The sequence below is a fragment of the Lissotriton helveticus genome, chromosome 6, assembly GCF_964261635.1.
Source record: "Lissotriton helveticus chromosome 6, aLisHel1.1, whole genome shotgun sequence".
Classification (NCBI taxonomy): domain Eukaryota; kingdom Metazoa; phylum Chordata; class Amphibia; order Caudata; family Salamandridae; genus Lissotriton; species Lissotriton helveticus.
This window is the reverse complement of record NC_136067.1, coordinates 1570919436-1570938914: the sequence shown is the minus strand read 5'-3', so window position 1 is coordinate 1570938914 and position 19479 is coordinate 1570919436. Positions and strand designations below refer to the sequence as shown.

Genomic DNA, 19479 nt, shown 5'->3' with positions numbered 1-19479 from the left:
AGTGGGTTCTCTAAAAGTTTCAAAATTAAAGGGTTTATATACAGGGCAAATAATATTGGAGAGCATAGACAGCCTTGGCGTGTGCCTCTGGATACTCTAATTATACTTGATTCAGAGCCCATTATTTGTAATTTTGCTATTGGTTTAGAATACATAGCCATTATAGACTTGACAAATTTGGGGCCGAAATTATACTGCGTCAGGGCAGCCCATAAAAAATTCCAGGACACCCGGTCAAAGGCCTTCTCGGCATCCAGAAGGATCATCGACATCTGGCCTCCTGTTGCAGACATTACATCAAACAGGGAGATTGCTCTCCGAGTATGGTCGGTCGTACCTTTGCCGGGAATAAACCCGTGGTGCCATGAGGAGACCAGATGTTCGACGACCCATCCGAGCCGGATGGCCATTATTTTAGCGTATAATTTGGAGTCAGAATTGATTAGGGAAATTGGGCGATATGATGATAATTGATCCTGAGGTTTGCCCTTTTTTGGAAAGATAATTATATTTGTTTCTCTCCATGAGGTGGGTGGGATACCACTCCATTGGATCCCTAAAAATAGATCATATAATAGTGGGCCCAGGGTGTGACTGAGAATTTTATATAGTTCCAGAGGTATTTTATCGGGGCCTGCCGCCTTCCCAGAAGCCAGTGAAGACAAAGCAAGCTGGACTTCTATAAGGGTAATTTCTTTCTCAAGCTCTTCTCTGGTATTATCATCTAAAGTCTTGTTTACCTCTGGTTGCTCAAGGAGATTTTTCAAGAACAAGTCTGCGTCTGCCCTGCTGGTTCTGTTATCATCCTGGTAGAGGGTCTGATAATATTGTTGAAATGCACCAATTATTTCTGGTGTTTGTGTGAACGTCTGCCCTTGTGATTGTATCTTTGTGATGGCATTATGGGACATTTGCTGGCGTGTATGTAGTGCGAGATGTTTGCCAACTTTCTCCCCGTTCTCGTACACTTCTTTCCAGTGTACTTTATATGTCTCAGCAGCTTTCTGAGTCAAAGCAGAGTTAAGCTCTGTTTTTAACACTAGCAGGCGGTGCATAGCTAGTTTCCCATTTTCGCCTTGAGCTATTTGTGCCATGTGCTCTTCCTCGGCTCTGGTCAGATCAGCCAATTGTTGTTGATATCCCATATTGTTTTTCTTCCGTATTCTAGCTTGATAGCTCATAGTTTCGCCTCTTAGAGCCGCTTTAAAGCTATCCCATACAACAACCCTAGAGGCACTATATCTGTTTATATCAAAAAACTCTTGGGCCCAGCTAGTAATGTGAGTAATATAATCTTTGTTGGCTAACAGCTTCCTATCAAATGTCCAGATTCTGCGTTCCCTCTTAATGGATCTAAGTTTAATAGTGAGAGTTAGTGCATTATGGTCCGAGATAATTTTAGATTCCTTTGAAATTGTAGCATTGTCAGCCAAATCACTAGAAGCAAATAGATAGTCAATCCTGACATATTTGCTATGGGGGAAGGTATAATAAGTGTAGCCAGGGTCCGGATCGCTTTTTAGGTCCCATACATCGCTTAACCCAAAGCTATCACAAAGTCTACTAAGAGCTTTAAAAACTCGTGGCTTACGGCCAATATAGTGAGGGTGTGTATGACTACTGAATCGAGGGCCTAACGATATGTTTAGATCGCCACATAATATAAGTGGGCCCTGTATAGGTGCTAGCTCGAGCTCAAGTGTCTCAAATATAGTCGGATCATCCTGATTAGATCCGTAAATAGAGCAGATAGTGATACCAATGCCCAGTTTGATAATTACCCATCTGCCATGAGTGTCTACTATTTTATGGGTGGCCTGTCCCAGAAAAGTTTTAGCAAGCACTGCTACCCCCCTAATATTGGAGGTTTGTGTGGTACATGCTAATAAATTATATCCTCTGATTTTGAGAAGGTGTCTTTTCAGCCAGGGCAGGTGTGTCTCTTGGAGGCAGATGATATCTGCTGGGTTTCGGTAAATTATCTCTCCCAGCCGTTGGCGTTTATCACTATCTAAGAGTCCTGAAACATTCCAAGTTCGTATAGTTAACTTCCCCATGGTCCTATGTTTAGCGAGCCATAATCGGCCAATGCCCTCAACTCATATTGATAGTGTGTTTGATCTGACTTGGATTCGATTGCCCTATTCCGTGAGAGTAATATTGATAGAAAATAAAAAGTAAGACTTGGATTGACTCTGGTTCTATTTTTTAAATTTCTTTTAAATGCTCCCCCCTCCCCCACTTTTTCCCCCCAGCCTCCCCTCCCCTCCCCATATCCCGTCGTGTGGGTGGAATTTGGTGGATCCATGAAGATTTGAGACAATGTGCAAAAAAGATCTCACTTTGAAAAATGTCCTTTAATTCACATGCTAGTATGGGTACCCACAATTTCGGAGATGTGCAAATAGCTACTGTTATAAACTCTATATTTTGTTCCCATTTCAGAAATACATAGGTGTCTTTGATACTGATTTTTTACCATTTATATGTTCCCAAATTAATTGCTATGTACCCGGTACACAATATTAAACCATTGCAAGGTGCTGCTCAGTTATTGGCTCTGGGTTCCTCTGTTTCTTGGTGAACCTACAAGTCTCATAAATCCCCACAACCAGAAAGGTCCAGCGGATGTAACAGTATATTGCTTTTAAAAACCTGTTATACTTACAAGAAGTTACAGGTAAAAATGTTGGCATAAATGGCAATTTTTTTAACTCATTTTCAATTATTCCCATTTTCAACTGTTAGTTTCTATAAGAAAACCTTGAAGGATATACACAAATGACCCCTTGCTGAATTTAGAATTTTGTCTACATCTTAGAAATTTATAGCTTCCTAGGATCTTTTATTGCTTTCATACCCATTTTTACCATTAACTGGAAGGAGGTTGCAAGCCCAAAAATAGCAAAAACAGGCTATGTCCTAATAAAATGCCAAAACTGTGTAACAAATTGTGTTTTTCAGACAAAAGTCTGTCAGTCCCTGAAAACTGGGAATATGGTATTTCAGCACCACTTGCCAGGAAAAAAAACGGACGCTTTCATCTGCAGCACTTTTTTCCAATTATTCTACAACAAAAAAACTTTTGCTGTATTTTGGCTAATTTCTGGGTCCCCTCCAAGGAAATCAACAAAACCTGGGTACCTTTAAAATCCCCATGATGTTGGTAGAAAAGGACACAAATTTTGCATGAATACCTTATGTGGTCAAAAGATACAAAGGCATAACCGCAAACCACCCCAAATAGCCCATAAATGGCTTAGCACAGGCGGGAAAGGGCCTAGCAGCTAATGGGTTAAACATCATTGTGGATGTTTTTAGTTTATTAGGGTGTAGAATATACCCTTGTCTATGTGTGGTATAGGCCCTTAGGGGCATATTAATGAGCCTCCTGCGCTGTCGGAGCGTCACTTTTTGTGATGCTCAAATGGTGCAAACTACATAATCCTAACTATGGAGTAACGCAAGTGTACTTTTCATGGCTTTAAATGGCTACATATATACGGAGAAAGGCATTGCAGCGCAAATAACTGTGTTGCCTTACTCGGCGCTAGGGAGGTGTTCCAGGATCATTGCTGTGGGTTTTCCCAAGCAACACCCACAGATTTTGATGCTTCCCCAGATTTTCAAAACCATATAAAAATAGGGATGCGCCAAAACCACATGCCTCCACAAAAGAAAATAACTTTATTTCTCCTCATTTTTTCCTCCTTTCATGCATGCTGCGGTACTGAAAGAGGAAAAAGTCTCCAATTATTTTTTTTTTTTGAGGAAGGGGGCCCTTTCTGCACAAAATCAATCCTGCCAACAACAGAGGCACATTTGGAACATGTTATAAGGGTGTCTGCAGTGGCGCTAGACTGCAGTATTGGCACCAGTGCAAGGGGAAATGAGAGGAATGCACCATATTGGATAAATACCGTGCATTCCTGCCCTTTCACTTTGATGTAGGGCAGTGCAGCGATGGGACTTGCTGCGCTGCCTTAGGCCAAAACCTCATAAATAAGGCACTGCTTGGTTGCAGTGTGTTAACATGGATTTGTAGGCATGGTCTTAAAAATGTGACAAAAAGTGACAATCGAAAGATAATATAGTCCTAACTTTAGAGGTCAGCATTTGGGCCACTCAAACACACATGTCATAGTTAAAGTGCCCCGACACGAGGTCAACTGTCACCAAAAGTGTTTGCAGTGTTTAGGGAACATGAAGAATGCCAATCTGTCCACAGTACCGTGTAATGGTTGACGTTCTGCCCGCACGTTTGTCACTTTTAAAAGACAGATCTTAAAATGGTTGTTCTAACAGAAGATATCCAGTGACACTTTGGCTTTTCGTGCTGTTGTGGTAAATAAATAAATAATACCTCTATTTTTGAATGAATATATGAATAACAGATAGCTCAATAAATAAGAGTCAAGATTCGAGGTAGTAGGAGTTTGCAGGTTTAATACAGCATAAAGGACAGGAACAGGACAACCTGCACGGACAAGATCTGGGATGGCTAGCTAGCACGGGACAGGATTGGACTGGCGTAAGGGAATGGGGTAACATTTAATAACAGTGCACAAGTATATATACTAAAACAATTGCATTACAGTGAATTACAGTAGGCGGAGCAGTGGGTGTGGTCAATAGCAGTCGCGAAAGATAAGGGTGAAAGTGGGTGTAACAAGAGGCGTATACATAGACATGTGATGTAAACGTAACAGAATATGTCATAAATGGGGCGGAAACATGGAGGGGGCTACCTAAGGAGCCGGGACCTCTAACCTAATGGTGCGCGCAAACTGACAATGACGTGTTACTAGGAGAAGCTGGGGGCTATGAACTCTGTGCTAGGAGTAGAGACTGAAGTCTGGAGAGTCAGGGCGACATGTACCTAAACCCTATCTAGTATCTAATGTTTAGAGAACATGTTGATAGAATCCAAAAGTTATCGGGGTAAAGGCTAACAGACTCTAAGACTGGAGCATGCATTATTCTACATGTAGTGCGTGATGAAGAATATTAAATGACCATTAAATGCAGTATTTCTCTTACATGGAGACGTAAAGGCTAGGCAATGACGGAAACTATTGATGCGATTCAGTAGCTTAGGAATGCAGAGAAAGAGGGCTGGACTGATAACTAGAATCATAACATACTCTTGGCAGACTCGTAGGCAGAGCCAGGCCGAGCCGGGCACTGTGAGGCAGGAAGTAAGTGAAGGGTCGAGGATACAGGTGGGGGCTGTATCGCTCCTCAGCGAGGGTTCAGGAGACAGGAGCTGAATCTGGTGTCCGGGCCCTTTTGAGGCCTAGAAACGGGGACTTTATAATGAAATAACGTGCACACTGAGAAACGTGGCAACGTAACTTTACATAGGCCTAATACTCGTAGCTTTCACGAGAACTGGAAACTAGCATACTAGAGATGGACACAACTGTAATTGCGTCTTTAATCAAACATTGGGAATACATATGCATATTTATCATGCATACATAACATAAGATGGGGAACACGTAGGGACACAGAACATGGCAAAATTTACTTTTCCACATTCCCTCCTTGTCACTACGTTTCCATCAGGAAACATCAATATTCATGATACCATCTATCATTTCATACAGTATCATTTGTTCGTCTCGAATTTTCTTGGAACGGGATTTAGAACGGGACTTGGGACTAGGAATACAAGAGGTAGCACAAATGCCACAAATCGCAGGGCCACATTGTAAACAGAGGCAGCAACTGAATATGATCGCTACTGCAATACCTAGAAATGACAATACTTTCCATCCCCAGGCGGAAATTATATTCCAGAACCAACCGGACCATGTCCAGGTGCCTGGATCTTGGTGTAACATATGGGCAATTTTATGAAGTCTGGTTATAGCTGAATAAACAGACGGTGCGTTATTAGGAATGAAAATGCAGCAACTAGATCCGATGACTCTACATGCCCCGCCCCTATCGGCCAGTATGACGTCAAGGACGAGACGATTCTGGAGCACGACAATTCTCATAAAGGATTGTTCTTCGGTTAAGTTACCTAGAGCAGAAGTAGTCTCAATCACTACTGCTTCAAGGGTTCTCGTTAATCTACGTATCAGTTTACTATTCACAACAGTACCTAAATAGGGGAAGACACCTTTATTGATATCTATGTATTGTTCTAGAGCAGTTTCAGTATAATCGACAATCGGGAGATTTCTCTTGTGTCTCGTATGTACTAGATGGGAATTCCTATGATAGTCAGGTGGGGCTAGAAAAACTGGTGGCAGTAGGAAGGCAATGTAACAGGTTCCCTCCCAATCGAGGGGCAGACGAACATATGCGGTCTGACCACAAACAAAATAAGAATGACGTGAAGCTTTGAAAATAGATTTCCCACTGTCACTATACTTGACAACAGTAGTACAATCACTATGTCCTACATGTACGGAACCATTCTTTCGGACACATAATTCGCCTTTGACTGGTAATACTGACATAGCAGGTAAGTCTGGAGTAGAATCAGACTGAACATTCAGGACCATAAAATTCGAAGAATAATTACCTAAATTATAAACTTCATTTTCTAGATCTAACCCTGTTCTGTGGGGAAGACCTTGCTTGTCTGGAAAACATGTACTGTTAAGAAAAGACATATCTGTTGAGGATGACATTAACGTGGACCATGCTCCACACGAACCATTATGTGAAAATGGATAAGGAAAGAGTGGCAGAACTCCCTTCGGTGTCTGGAAAGGGGGGAGTCGACCACACACCCAACAATTAGTGGCATTGCTGGTCTGGTGTGAATAATGTAACATGCGGATAAAGGAATTATTTCGCGTAGCGAGACGATATGAGAGTTCATGAGGAGGCAGATCACTAAACGTGTGCTCTACTGTAGCATTAGCAGACTTATTCACATGAGAAACTGGAAAATACAAATAAAATGCATAACATGTGCAGGAAATCATAAGGCTGAGATATAGCAGAAAACATAAAATAATAGTGCAACTTTTAGAGTTCTCACTAACTCTCTCTCTGTGGGGGTCTATTATATACATGTCAGAAACCGGTCTAACCGTTTCACCTAGGGGAGGACTTAGACAATCAAACTGGCTGACTTATTTTACTAGACCTTAATTTAAGCTTATACTCCTGCTGCGGAGTTTTCTCTAACAGGGAGGAATCTGTATCATTGTCTTTTGCGGGACAGTCCTTAAGAATAGTACTTTGGCAGTCTTTACAATCCTCGGAAATGTTCTTGGTAACAGGTTTTAGTCCAAAAAATCTTTTCACATGTGACAGGTGGACCCAGCCCTTCCTGCCTTCCAGCTTGACGGCAGTACGGGTGGCCAGGAGGACCTGTTTGGGTTCTTTCCAGTGGGGCTCCAGCGGACTTGAACGATCAAAGTTCCTCACAAGAACCATGCATCCGGGAACGATTTCATGCGGTGCCACCTCGGTATTGTCTGGAAATGCGGCGGCAACCTGTGAACGACAAGAGTGTAGGGCAGACATCAAGGAAGCTAGGTAATCTGTCAGCATATTACTTGAAACATCGGTAATACTTCGGGGTCTAGGTGTACCCCACATATTAGGGGGGCGGCCGAATACGACCTCGTACGGGGACAGACCTGATCTGGAATGTGCGACCATGCGCATATAAAACAATGCGACTGGCAGAGCTACTAGCCAGTCCACACCTTTCTCTTTACATACTTTGGCAATGCGGATTTTCAGGGTCTGATTATGTCTCTTTACTAGACCAGCTGCTTCAGGATGGCGTACACAATGGAACTTCCACTGGTACCCTAACAAAAGGGAAATATGTTTCATGAGCTCAGATGAGAATGGCTGGCCGTTGTCAGAATATACGACTCTTGGGAGTCCGTAGCGAGGGAAGAATTCACGAACCAACTGCTTGGCAGTGGTCGCGGCTGTGTAATCTGGGACTGGATATGCTTCTGTCCACCTGGACAAAGCGCATACAACTACAAGGACATACTTGAAACCTCGACATCGCTCCATCTGAATATAATCCATTTGGAGGACTTCAAAAGGGTGGTCAGGGGGCTGGAATCCACCTTGTTCCACCGGGACACTTTTACCTGGATTAAACTGGCAACATATCATACAGGTAAGGACCTTCTGCTTGGCTGCAGCTCGTAAATGCTTATTGAACCAAATGTTCTGGATACTGTCTAACATAGCTTTTTCTCCTAAATGTGCTGGACTATGTGCGGTATTGATAATGACTTGAACCATAGAGTCGGGGAGAAACCATGTGGCTTTACCCTTCGTTACCCATCCCTGATCTGTCTGGACCCCTCCTTGTTCGGACCATTTCTTGATTTCATCGGGAGTAGCATGTAACTGGATATCTATGACATCTTGAGTGGGGTCCTTAACTGTCATACAGGTAGTCGGATCTGGAGTATGTGTCTGTGTCGGATTAACTGACATGTCTGGAGTCTGTGCTGTAAGCTTGGCTGTGCGATCTGCTAGATCGTTACCTTGAGAAATAGTATCAGTAACTTTCGTATGTGCTTTGCACTTCATGATAGCAATAGATGTCGGTAAGTGTATGGCATCTAACAGAGCTTGAATAAGGAGACCATGCTGAATCTTGGTTCCATGAGAAGTCATGAAACCTCTCTCCTGCCAGAGCACTCCAAAGTCGTGTACGACTCCAAATGCGTAGCGTGAATCTGTGTAAACATTGACTTTCAGGTTCTTGGCGTGTATGCAGGCTTGGGTCAGAACAACTAGCTCTGCTGCTTGAGCAGACAGGGTGTCAATACGGTGTGTTTCTATAACTTCAGTGTCAGTAGTCACTGCATACGCGGCTACTAGTTCTCCTGCACTTGTTCTCATACATGAACCATCCACATAAAGTGTCAGGTCAGGATCTGGTAATGGAATATCTGTCAGATCTTGTCTTGGCTTAGTCATAGTGTTAACTACTTCCACACAATCGTGTGTGGCAGGATTCGAATTAACTGACGGTAACAGTGTAGCAGGATTTAGAACGTTGCAGCGTCTGATTTCTATGTGTGGCTGGAACAGTGTCAATTCATAACCTGTTAAACGTGCAATTGTCAAGTGTTGAGTCTGCGTTCGGTTTAAAAGAACTTCCACGGAGTGTGGAACTTGTACTGTCAGGGAATGTCCTAATACTATGGAATCACTTTGTCTGATAGCTAGTGCTGTGGCTGCAACTGACTTGAGGCACGCAGGCAGAGCCTGGGCTACAGGATCTAATGTGCTCGAAAAATAAGCACAGGGCTTGTATTGTCCTGCTTGATCTTGTGTGAGAACAGATAATGCTGTACCTTCACGTTCTGTGACGAAAAGTGTAAAAGGCTTACTGTAGTTCGGTGTAGCTAGAACTGGAGCTTGGCATAGAGCTTTCTTTAACTCATTGAAACTAAGTGTATGTTCAGATGTCCAAGGGAGGACAGTCGATACGGCTGCCTCCTGTGTCGTTAACTGTATCAGTGGTTTGGCTAGGAATGCATACTGAGGAATCCATTGTCTGCAGTAAGAAGTAAGGCCGATAAAAGCACGTACCTCCTTCTGGGTCTTGGGCTGAGGAAGACTCGCTATTAACTGGATACGGTCAGGTGTCAACTGCCTACCCCTCTTGGACAGTAAGTGGCCTAAATAGATCACTTGCTGGACACAGAATTGAAGCTTCGAAGGGGACACCTTGTGCCCCATCTCGGCAAGGAAATACAAGACTGTAAGTGATGCTCGCTCGCAAGCACGTTCAGAACGGGCTGTGATCAGTAGATCATCGACATACTGGAGCAGGGCAGTGTCAGTTGGCATGTGAATATTGTCTAGTTGTCTCTTAAGTGCTTGACTGTAAATACTTGGACTTTCTGTGAAACCTTGAGGAGCGCGTGTGAACATATAGCTCCTTCCATTTAAACAAAAACCGAAAAGAAACTGGCTGTCTGGATGAATGGGGACACTGAAAAACGCGTTCTTGAGGTCTATGACTGTAAAAAATGAGGCTTCAGAATCAATGGCTGTCAATAGGGAAGAAATATCTGGGACAACTGGGTACTGGGGAATAATACATTTATTGAGTTCTCGAAGGTCAATCACTAATCGATATACTGGGGGTGCATTTGGATCAGTACGTTTCATGACTGGAATGATCGGAGAATTACATACATTGGAGTCAGTTTCTACAACTACTCCTTGAGCGATGAGCTCGTCAATAATTTTGGATAAGGCTGCTACAGCCTCAGGTGGCAGTCTGTACTGTCTGATTCGCAGTAACACTACACCTGGTTTGAGAGTCACACGATGGGGTGTGATTTGCATATAACCTACATCAGTTGGACCTTGCGCCAATAGATGCTGCGGAACATTAGACAATCTCGGATCAAAATCTCGTAATACATAGTGACCCTTGAAGTCACGTAAGAACAGTCGTATTCCTTCTGGGGAGCAGCAAATAACTGCACCTAATTCTTTCAGTGTTTTAATACCTAACAAATTTTCTGGACATGACTTTGTAAGTAATAGATCGGTAGTGCGGGACAATGGACCTACTTCTAGAGTAACTGGCTTAGATATCTCGTTTACAATAGGCTTTCCTGAAAATCCAAGGGAAACATTTCTAGAGCCTGAGAGTGGAGCCCCTGGAACTTCGGCGTGACTGATGGTGGTCCTACTTGCCCCTGTATCGATCAGAAACTTTCTGTCTTTCCCTAGTACTTGACTATGAACATAGGGACCTTCTTGATCTACAGGTATCTCGATGAGAGGCAAGCCTACCTCCCTCTCTAGGCTGTTTCATGAATATGGCTGATACTCTGGATACTCTGTCTGTGCATACTGGTACATCTGCTGTGTAACATGCTGTGTTGCAGCAATAGGCTGCGGTGCTGGAACTGTCTGTTGTGCATTCTGTGGCTGAGAAGTCTGTGAAACTTGTTCTTGTCTAGGCGGACGTGGTCTTTCTTTAGTCTTACCGGTAGCTATGTTGTGTTTCAGAACTGCACACTCGTTTATAAAATGACCTGGCTGTTTACAATAATTGCAGGCCCCTTTAACGGGAGCTGCAGGATGACTGGCTTGATTCGTACCCCTCTTCTGACTGTCTTGAGGAACAGATTGTGCAACTAGTACTTTCATTTTCGTGTCTTTCATACGTTTTCTTTCGTGATCTTGCTCTTCTCTGATTCTATTCTGGTGATACTGAAGCATCTGTAACATTTGGGACGGGGTATTAGCTTGCCAGGTACTTTCGACTTTCAAAACTCGATTCTTAACTTGTGGACTTGAATTCTCGACTAGTTTAGTAACAAAAAGATGAGGGTATGACTCGCTACTTGTCTTGAGGCCACTGTTAATACTAAAGCATTTCTCGAATCTAGAATAAAAATCACTAGTGTCTTCGTCTTGTTTCTGTTTACAGGCTGAGATTGCATCCCAGTCTTCCTTTTTAGTGGCTAATAATCTGGGCAAAACTTGTATCAATAATTCAGGTAATTCTTTACATTTCTCTCCAAGACCGGTACCTGGTACTCGTATCTTATCTTCAGCTTCTAGAACTGCCCAATCGATCTTTTTCTCTCCCACCTCCCATTCTTTTTCCTTGAGTTTCTCGTATACCCCTGCGGGCAACAGGACCTTTAACATTTTAATAATATCTGGATACGTGTATTCTCCCATACGGAGCATGTCTTTCAATTCTCGATGGAACCCTGCTGGATCTTTGTCATGACAGGGAATTAATTTCTTCATCTCTAAGAGTTCCATCTTTGTAATCGGGGTGTAAACAAACACTCGTTGCATTTCACCATCTGTTGTCCTGACTGGGTGTACTTCTCGTAACGGATTCTGTCTATCTATATAAAAGGGTTTACTTTCTGGGGGTGAGACATGAACAAAATGCGGGTTCAGGAACGTTCTATATTTGTGGCGCTGTTCTAGGATGACACTAATTAAATCGGTACCTAGACCTTTCCATCTATACTGGAGTAACTCGTTCAGGACATCATGTAACGGACCTGGATCAGAGTGTTGACCCTCATACAGAGTAATGAGGTGCTGGATCATATACATACCCACCAGTCGCTGCTCGGCTGGGGGCAGTTTCAGAAACATTTGTGCCACTATTTCGTCTGGAAAAGTGGTAGAATCAGTAGTCCATCGGACTGCTGATCGGGCTATTTCTTGTTCGTGCATAGTACTTAACTCACTGTAACCGATTCGTGATTTCAGAATATGATCGGTAGCTTGAAATACTTGTTCTAGAGAACCTTGTTCTGGTGCTGGATGAGGAACAGTTTTCTTGTAGTCTAGACGTGAATGTCGGTCGGAAAGTCTAGTTCTACCTACATACGCTATTCTGGCGGGATTCTCGTCCTCTACCTCTTCAGTAGAAGAGTCATTCTCTTTCTCGTTTACTTGTGCTTCTTTGCGTTTCTCGTGTAACCTTATTATTTCTTTACGAATTCTCTTGTACATACTCTCTATACTACTGATGGTTCTGTGCTTACCCTCAGCTATATTATCACTCCACCTTGTCAGGATTCTCATTTCGGCCGGATCTTTGGTCGGATAATCTTGTTCTCTTATTAGACAATTAATCAGAAACTTTAATATCATGAGCTGGATCTCAGCTTTCCTTTGAGACATGGCTTCGCCAATACTTTCTGGATCATCCCCTGTACGTATGAAACGATATATTCTGTCTAGATCTTTTTTCATATTCGGTAGGGTGTCCAAATACCCGGTCACCCGTCTTACACGGATGGAATATATAACTGTACTATCATCACCTGCAACTGGATCATAGCGGCATTCAGTAAGGGCTCGTCGGATATCTGCAACGGACTTATATTTGGGCGTACGCTGTAACGCACATTCATGTAACTCGGCCAACGTTCTACGTTGGTGTGGTGGCGGGGTACCAGGAGGACCTCCTCCTGCGGCCCCTAAACTGGAATCGTCGACTGATACTCTTCGTGCTGGCAGAGTGGGAAATTGTAATGTGGGCTGGACCGGGGGTACCGTAGCAGGTACTCCGGTGACTGGAGGAGCAGGATTTACACTATTTACAGGAGCTGGCGGATTTGCATATTCTGGGACTGTGTCGTCCAAATAGGACGAAATAAAAATATCAGCTGCGGTCGGTTTGTGACGTAGCTTGATCGGAACTAATGGTGGCGGAAAATTACTGGATGCCTCCGGGGTTGCTTTTGGCAAGCCCTCGGCAAGAAGAGGATACATACCCTTAATGAGGGCATGCCTCTGTCTGTCTGACTGTTCGGTTTTAACTCGTTCACCTATCTCGATTAATTCCTTTTCTTGGGCTCGTTCTAAGGATTCTCTACTTAGTTCTGACTATCTGATTTCTTTTTCGGTTCTTTTATGAGATTCTTTGCGCCATAACTCGATGGCATCTTTCTGTGACTGTCTGGCTTTCTTTTTCCATAATGCTTCTTCTACTCGCATGATGCACTCGGCATCCCACGTACCTGATACGGGCCATCTATACTTTTCTTCTAACTCTTTGGTGTACTCTACCCATAAATCTAGATATAATATGGCACTTATGCCATGCTTCTGATACATAAAATGACCTGGACTGTCCCTAGGCGGGACAGGAACTGCTGCTTCTAACAGACCTTTTCTGGTTTTTAACTGACGTAATTTCGAGAATAAAGGCATGACTGAACTGTAATCTAGACACAATACAATACACAATGAACACGATAATTACTCCACTCTCATACCACGACATTAAAAATACATGAAGAACATTTAAAATAACAGTTCGAACAGAATACTACCTGGAATACTGAAAACAGAATACATGAATCTTCTCGAGAACAGAACTGACTAGAACAGAAACTAGATGCACTGCTAAAACAGTACGAAACTTACCGGTCCCATAAAGAGACACGTCAGGACCCGCATCCACCGAAGTGGACACTTCGTTTTGGGTCTGTGTACCACCAAAACCCACGGACAAGAGTCAATTAGATTGACCCTGTCTAGATACTACCCCAGCAACGGTACTCACCGGGCAGCAAGAACGGAAGGCCTCGGACTGGACTGGACTGCTTCGACGCCGGACGGACGAACTTCGGACTTCAGTTACGGGTGGGCCTCCGGATACCTCGGACCTTGGACTCTCGGCTTGGGCTCTGGTCGGGACTCGCCGCGTTCCTCCACCGCCTCGTCTGGATGCTGGACCGCCACCTCCGTCTCCTCCGTGGGCCTGAGGGATACTTGAAGCAGAAATATCTGCACGTGCACGGTATGGTTCCGTCACGGCTGCAGAGGGTCAGGGGGCCGGCGTGGCTTCACCGGCGCGTGGGGAAAGGGCAAGTCCCTATTCGGGCGCCATTATGTGGTAAATAAATAAATAATACCTCTATTTTTGAATGAATATATGAATAACAGATAGATCAATAAATAAGAGTCAAGATTCGAGGTAGTAGGAGTTTGCAGGTTTAATACAGCATAAAGGACAGGAACAGGACAACCTGCACGGACAAGATCTGGGATGGCTAGCTAGCACGGGACAGGATTGGACTGGCGTAAGGGAATGGGGTAACATTTAATAACAGTGCACAAGTGTATATACTAAAACAATTGCATTACAGTGAATTACAGTAGGCGGAGCAGTGGGTGTGGTCAATAGCAGTCGCGAAAGATAAGGGTGAAAGTGGGTGTAACAAGAGGCGTATACATAGACATGTGATGTAAACGTAACAGAATATGTCATAAATGGGGCGGAAACATGGAGGGGGCTACCTAAGGAGCCGGGACCTCTAACCTAATGGTGCGCGCAAACTGACAATGACGTGTTACTAGGAGAAGCTGGGGGCTATGAACTCTGTGCTAGGAGTAGAGACTGAAGTCTGGAGAGTCAGGGCGACATGTACCTAAACCCTATCTAGTATCTAATGTTTAGAGAACATGTTGATAGAATCCAAAAGTTATCGGGGTAAAGGCTAACAGACTCTAAGACTGGAGCATGCATTATTCTACATGTAGTGCGTGATGAAGAATATTAAATGACCATTAAATGCAGTATTTCTCTTACATGGATACGTAAAGGCTAGACAATGACGGAAACTATTGATGCGATTCAGTAGCTTAGGAATGCAGAGAAAGAGGGCTGGACTGATAACTAGAATCATAACTTACTCTTGGCAGACTCGTAGGCAGAGCCAGGCCGAGCCGGGCACTGTGAGGCAGGAAGTAAGTGAAGGGTCTAGGATACAGGTGGGGGCTGTATCGCTCCTCAGTGAGGGTTCAGGAGACAGGAGCTGAATCTGGTGTCCGGGCCCTTTTGAGGCCTAGAAACGGGGACTTTATAATGAAATAACGTGCACACTGAGAAACGTGGCAACGTAACTTTACATAGGCCTAATACTCGTAGCTTTCACGAGAACTGGAAACTAGCATACTAGAGATGGACACAACTGTAATTGCGTCTTTAATCAAACATGGGGAATACATATGCATATTTATCATGCATACATAACATAAGATGGGGAACACGTAGGGACACAGAACATGGCAAAATTTACTTTTCCACACTGTGGTAAGATGTTTCCAACAGTGGACACAGTTTGCATTGCTCTTGCACCAGGCAGGGTGGTGCAAGAGTTACGCAAACTTAAAGTCATATTTTTAAAGCCAGACAAAGCCACTGTGTGTGACTTTTAAAGGCTTAAAAAATGCAGAGTAATGCAATGCAGCGCAAATCCCTATTTTTCATTACTCTGCGCAAAGGAGTCATTTCATGGCCGTTGTGTGAGTGCTCCCACACAACTCTCATGATTCTTTACGCATTCCAAGATTTACCAAACCTGGTAAGCATGGGAATGCACCAAAATGATAAGCCTCCCCAGGTGATTGTAACAAGGAGAAATATCTTTATTTCTCCTCGTTTTTTCTTTTTTCCATATGTGCTGCATTCTGCACACATAGAAAGAGAAAAAAGACTCTCAGGATTGTTTTTGTGCAGGAAGATGCCCTTTCCTGCAAAAAACAATCACCATGGTGAAAGGGTGCCCGTCATTGGTGCTATGTCTGCCAAACTGTCAGAATATCCTTAAAGAAAGGTGCTCCCCTGACTGAACATTGGAGAGAGGCTGGTCACACGAGTGATGATGTTACTTGGTGTGGCTTAGAAGTGATTGATATGAATAGCCGAGGCGGTGATATTAATATGAAAAGGAAAAAACGAGAGCAATGTTATATGTCACGCCTCAACACTGTAAGAAACAGTCTTAACAGTAAAGAAGACTGGGAACGTATTGTTTGATCATAGAACTCAGTAATCCTTTATCCTGACTTTTATTGCTCTCTCTTAGGCATATATTCCCCCATATATAACCTTGTCGCAATATGGTAATCTCACTGTAAGCACATAATTGATAACAAATACTTCCCATAAAAATCTTATCTCATTAATGCATATCATCATCGAGTATTTATAAGGTTTTGATTCCATATTTATAGGAAGACAGTTCTCAATATATATTCCTATAGATCTAGATGCCTGTGGATCAGCAAGGCCGGTTGCTTAATGCACCTTATGATCCATCGGTAGGGTGACTCACATTATAATCAGCTACACGAACCTTGCTTTAGCAGCAGTAATATTCTAATACTAGATACTAAATGCCCCGGCACATTGTTTTTGTGTTAAGGGATGCTTATTATGATAAAGTTTTATTATAGGTGACAGAAAGAAAGATACAATGTTGACCGTTTGCGGTTCCGGCATGTTTTTTAAAGCCGTAACCTGATTGGTTGGTATCCCAGTCACGTGAGCGTCTCTTTGCCCTATCGTTGACCGTGTTCTATTTAAACGCCTGAAATACAGAAATCAGCGTTATGTCATTTTCATGCCAGTGGGAGCAGGGAGGCCGTCAATCTGCTCTACGGTAAGTCCACAAACTACGAGAAGCGGGGATTTTAGAACGAGAGAACGCTCTCAAGTGCTGTTGCATGACGCCTTTTTAACTGAATAACAACTTTAGACGTACGCCATCCTTATATGATCTGCATTATTAATCGAGAACGGTTATAATTATGCGGAGAAAGCTTCTGCTTCAAGGCCGCTTTGGTGACAGCTGAACCATTGCAGCTCCGCCACTAATATCATCCACATGCAAAATATCATTGGGTGATTACATTTAATATACTCGAGTCACAGAAACGCCCGACTCACGCATCGAGTACAGACTACCGATATTGTCTTAGACTTGATGATTTCTGATTAAAGAGAATAAATGTTACTAGCTCACCACTAACTATGAATATAAAAACAATACTCCTATTAATCTGAGTATCTTTGTAAATACGTTAAATAATCCGTGAGTATTTAATGACATTGCGAAAATCTCAATAAATTAGCTTTTAAAGCACAAAGTGATGTTTTTCTCTATTGCAGATTGGCTATTAATTAATAATCACACTCCTAGTGTACAATTAAGAAGTACCACATGCCGTTGAAAATAAGCAGTATCATACTTAAGGCTGCGACGGTAGAGAACTTTGTCTGATTTTCAATTGGTAAGTAATCCTTTGAAAGTGTTAGCCATCAATTCAAAGATATAGCGACCAACACAAACATAAAAGCCATATTTTCGGTTTTGTTATTATCCTTTAGATTTTATTCTGAATCTACTGATTAAGAACGGTGGCTCCCCTGGAGGAACAAAGAAACCATAACTATAATCTGAGGTAGCTTCGTAGTTCTACTTTTTGGTTATTTAGTACTGTGTATTTTACTATATAGAATTATAATAACTATATAACTCTGTATTTTAGTATGACCAGAACCCCTAGATGTGAGTAGCTGATTCTAGCACACATCCAACGAAGGGCGTATCATCATATCTGCCCGCCCAGTCTTATATAAGAAAATCTCCAAAAATATTCGCTTATTGTGGTATGTAACCTAAGCAGATAATTCAATAGTGTATTGACAACTTAATCGTATAGACAATCCATCAATAAATGATTGCCAACATTACAAATGACTAGAATGGCTATTGATTTTCCTAAATGGTTTTTTCAGCCCTTCCCACTCCTTGTTTTGATAAATTAGTAGGGTAACTAGGGCCCTCTATGTCACATCGTTGCCATAGATATTGTTTATTGATACTCTTTCTGACACCCATCTACAGACTGTATAAAAAAAGCTAGGTGGTTAAGATGATAAATTCTAAATTATGCTCATAAATTGTAGAAGACAACTAGATGTAGAACCTGCCTACTAAACCACTGGTGTAAAAGCTTTATTCATTGTTTGTTAAAAATGTGATCTGGTTATATGAGTAATTTTTTGTTCTCTACTGTCTAGAAACTGTCCTGAAGAAGGTGTAAGAATTTTTAATATACCGAAACGCTGCATCGACAAACTACTCTGTATGAATATTGTGATTTGTTGCCAAACTACTCTGTATGAATATTATGATTTGTTGCCAAACTACTCTGTATGAATATTGTGATCTGATTAACTACTCTTTATGAATAATGTAACCTGTATAATGTAATGCTTTTATGTTTTTTTTTCACGTTTTTCATGTTTTGATTTTTAACAGTCGATTTTAACCTGTTTTTATTGCTCAGCAATCTATTTTTAACATGTATTGTACTTAATAAAATGCAAAAATATACCTTGGTATCAACAAACAAACAAGTTGTTTCTCTGATCTGTATTGACTTCACAGTGGGTTTATAAATAGTATGTCATGGTTATCTTTGTCTGTTAGTTTGAGACTTCAAGCTCTGTGTGCATAGGGACTTTCTATTTCTGTAGCTTACTCTTCCTCTGTCCCTGATTGGATTTATTAGGGGTCCTCTTTTTGGTTTTTGTTTGCCAAAATGGCGCCAGCCCAAGAGAAAAGCACAGGAATGTGTGATATTGGATAAATATGGCACATTTCCGCCCTTTCTTTGTGACTCAGGGCACAGCAGCAAGGTGACTTGCACTGCCGTGGGCCACAAAGTCATAACTATGACCATTAGGGGAAGCATGAGGAGGGCATATGAGGCACACCTATTGTAACTGGCTACTACGTCTCTGCTTTTTGTTGACCAATTTTTTGGGGTCAACATCCAATATTTTTTCGCCATTTATAATGCATATATTTGGTGGTATCCTTGTTCGACAGGGCCAAATGTGAAACTTGTACAACAATAAACATTTTTAGTCATTTTTTCTCTTTCCAAACATAGCACACTGGGGATTAATGGCAAATGAACAGAAGCATCTAAAATCCAGTGCAAACTCGCAGAAACTGTGCATATACTTATTCACTCAAGGCCCAATTCACAAAGGGACTGAAGACTAACAGCCTGATTCATCAAGCGAAATGCGCTCGCAAAAGGGCCAGATTCTGAGAATCTGGCCCTTTGCGAGTGCAATTTTTGCATTTGGGATTCATCATCCCAAATGCAAAAATCGCTAATAAAGAATTCGCTAAATTGCGAGGATTAGCATTT

The 19479-nt window shown here is 42.4% G+C and overlaps 1 long non-coding RNA gene across 1 annotated transcript; it reads left to right on the top strand.

Annotated features, from left to right (window-relative positions):
* The first annotated feature begins 16845 nt into the window (after positions 1-16845).
* LOC144761828 (uncharacterized) lies at positions 16846-18670 on the top strand. The gene is made up of 4 exons (XR_013595911.1): positions 16846-16910; positions 17420-17541; positions 17639-17712; positions 18335-18670. It is a non-coding gene; the product is annotated as an uncharacterized LOC144761828 (long non-coding RNA).
* Positions 18671-19479: the final 809 nt, after the last annotated feature.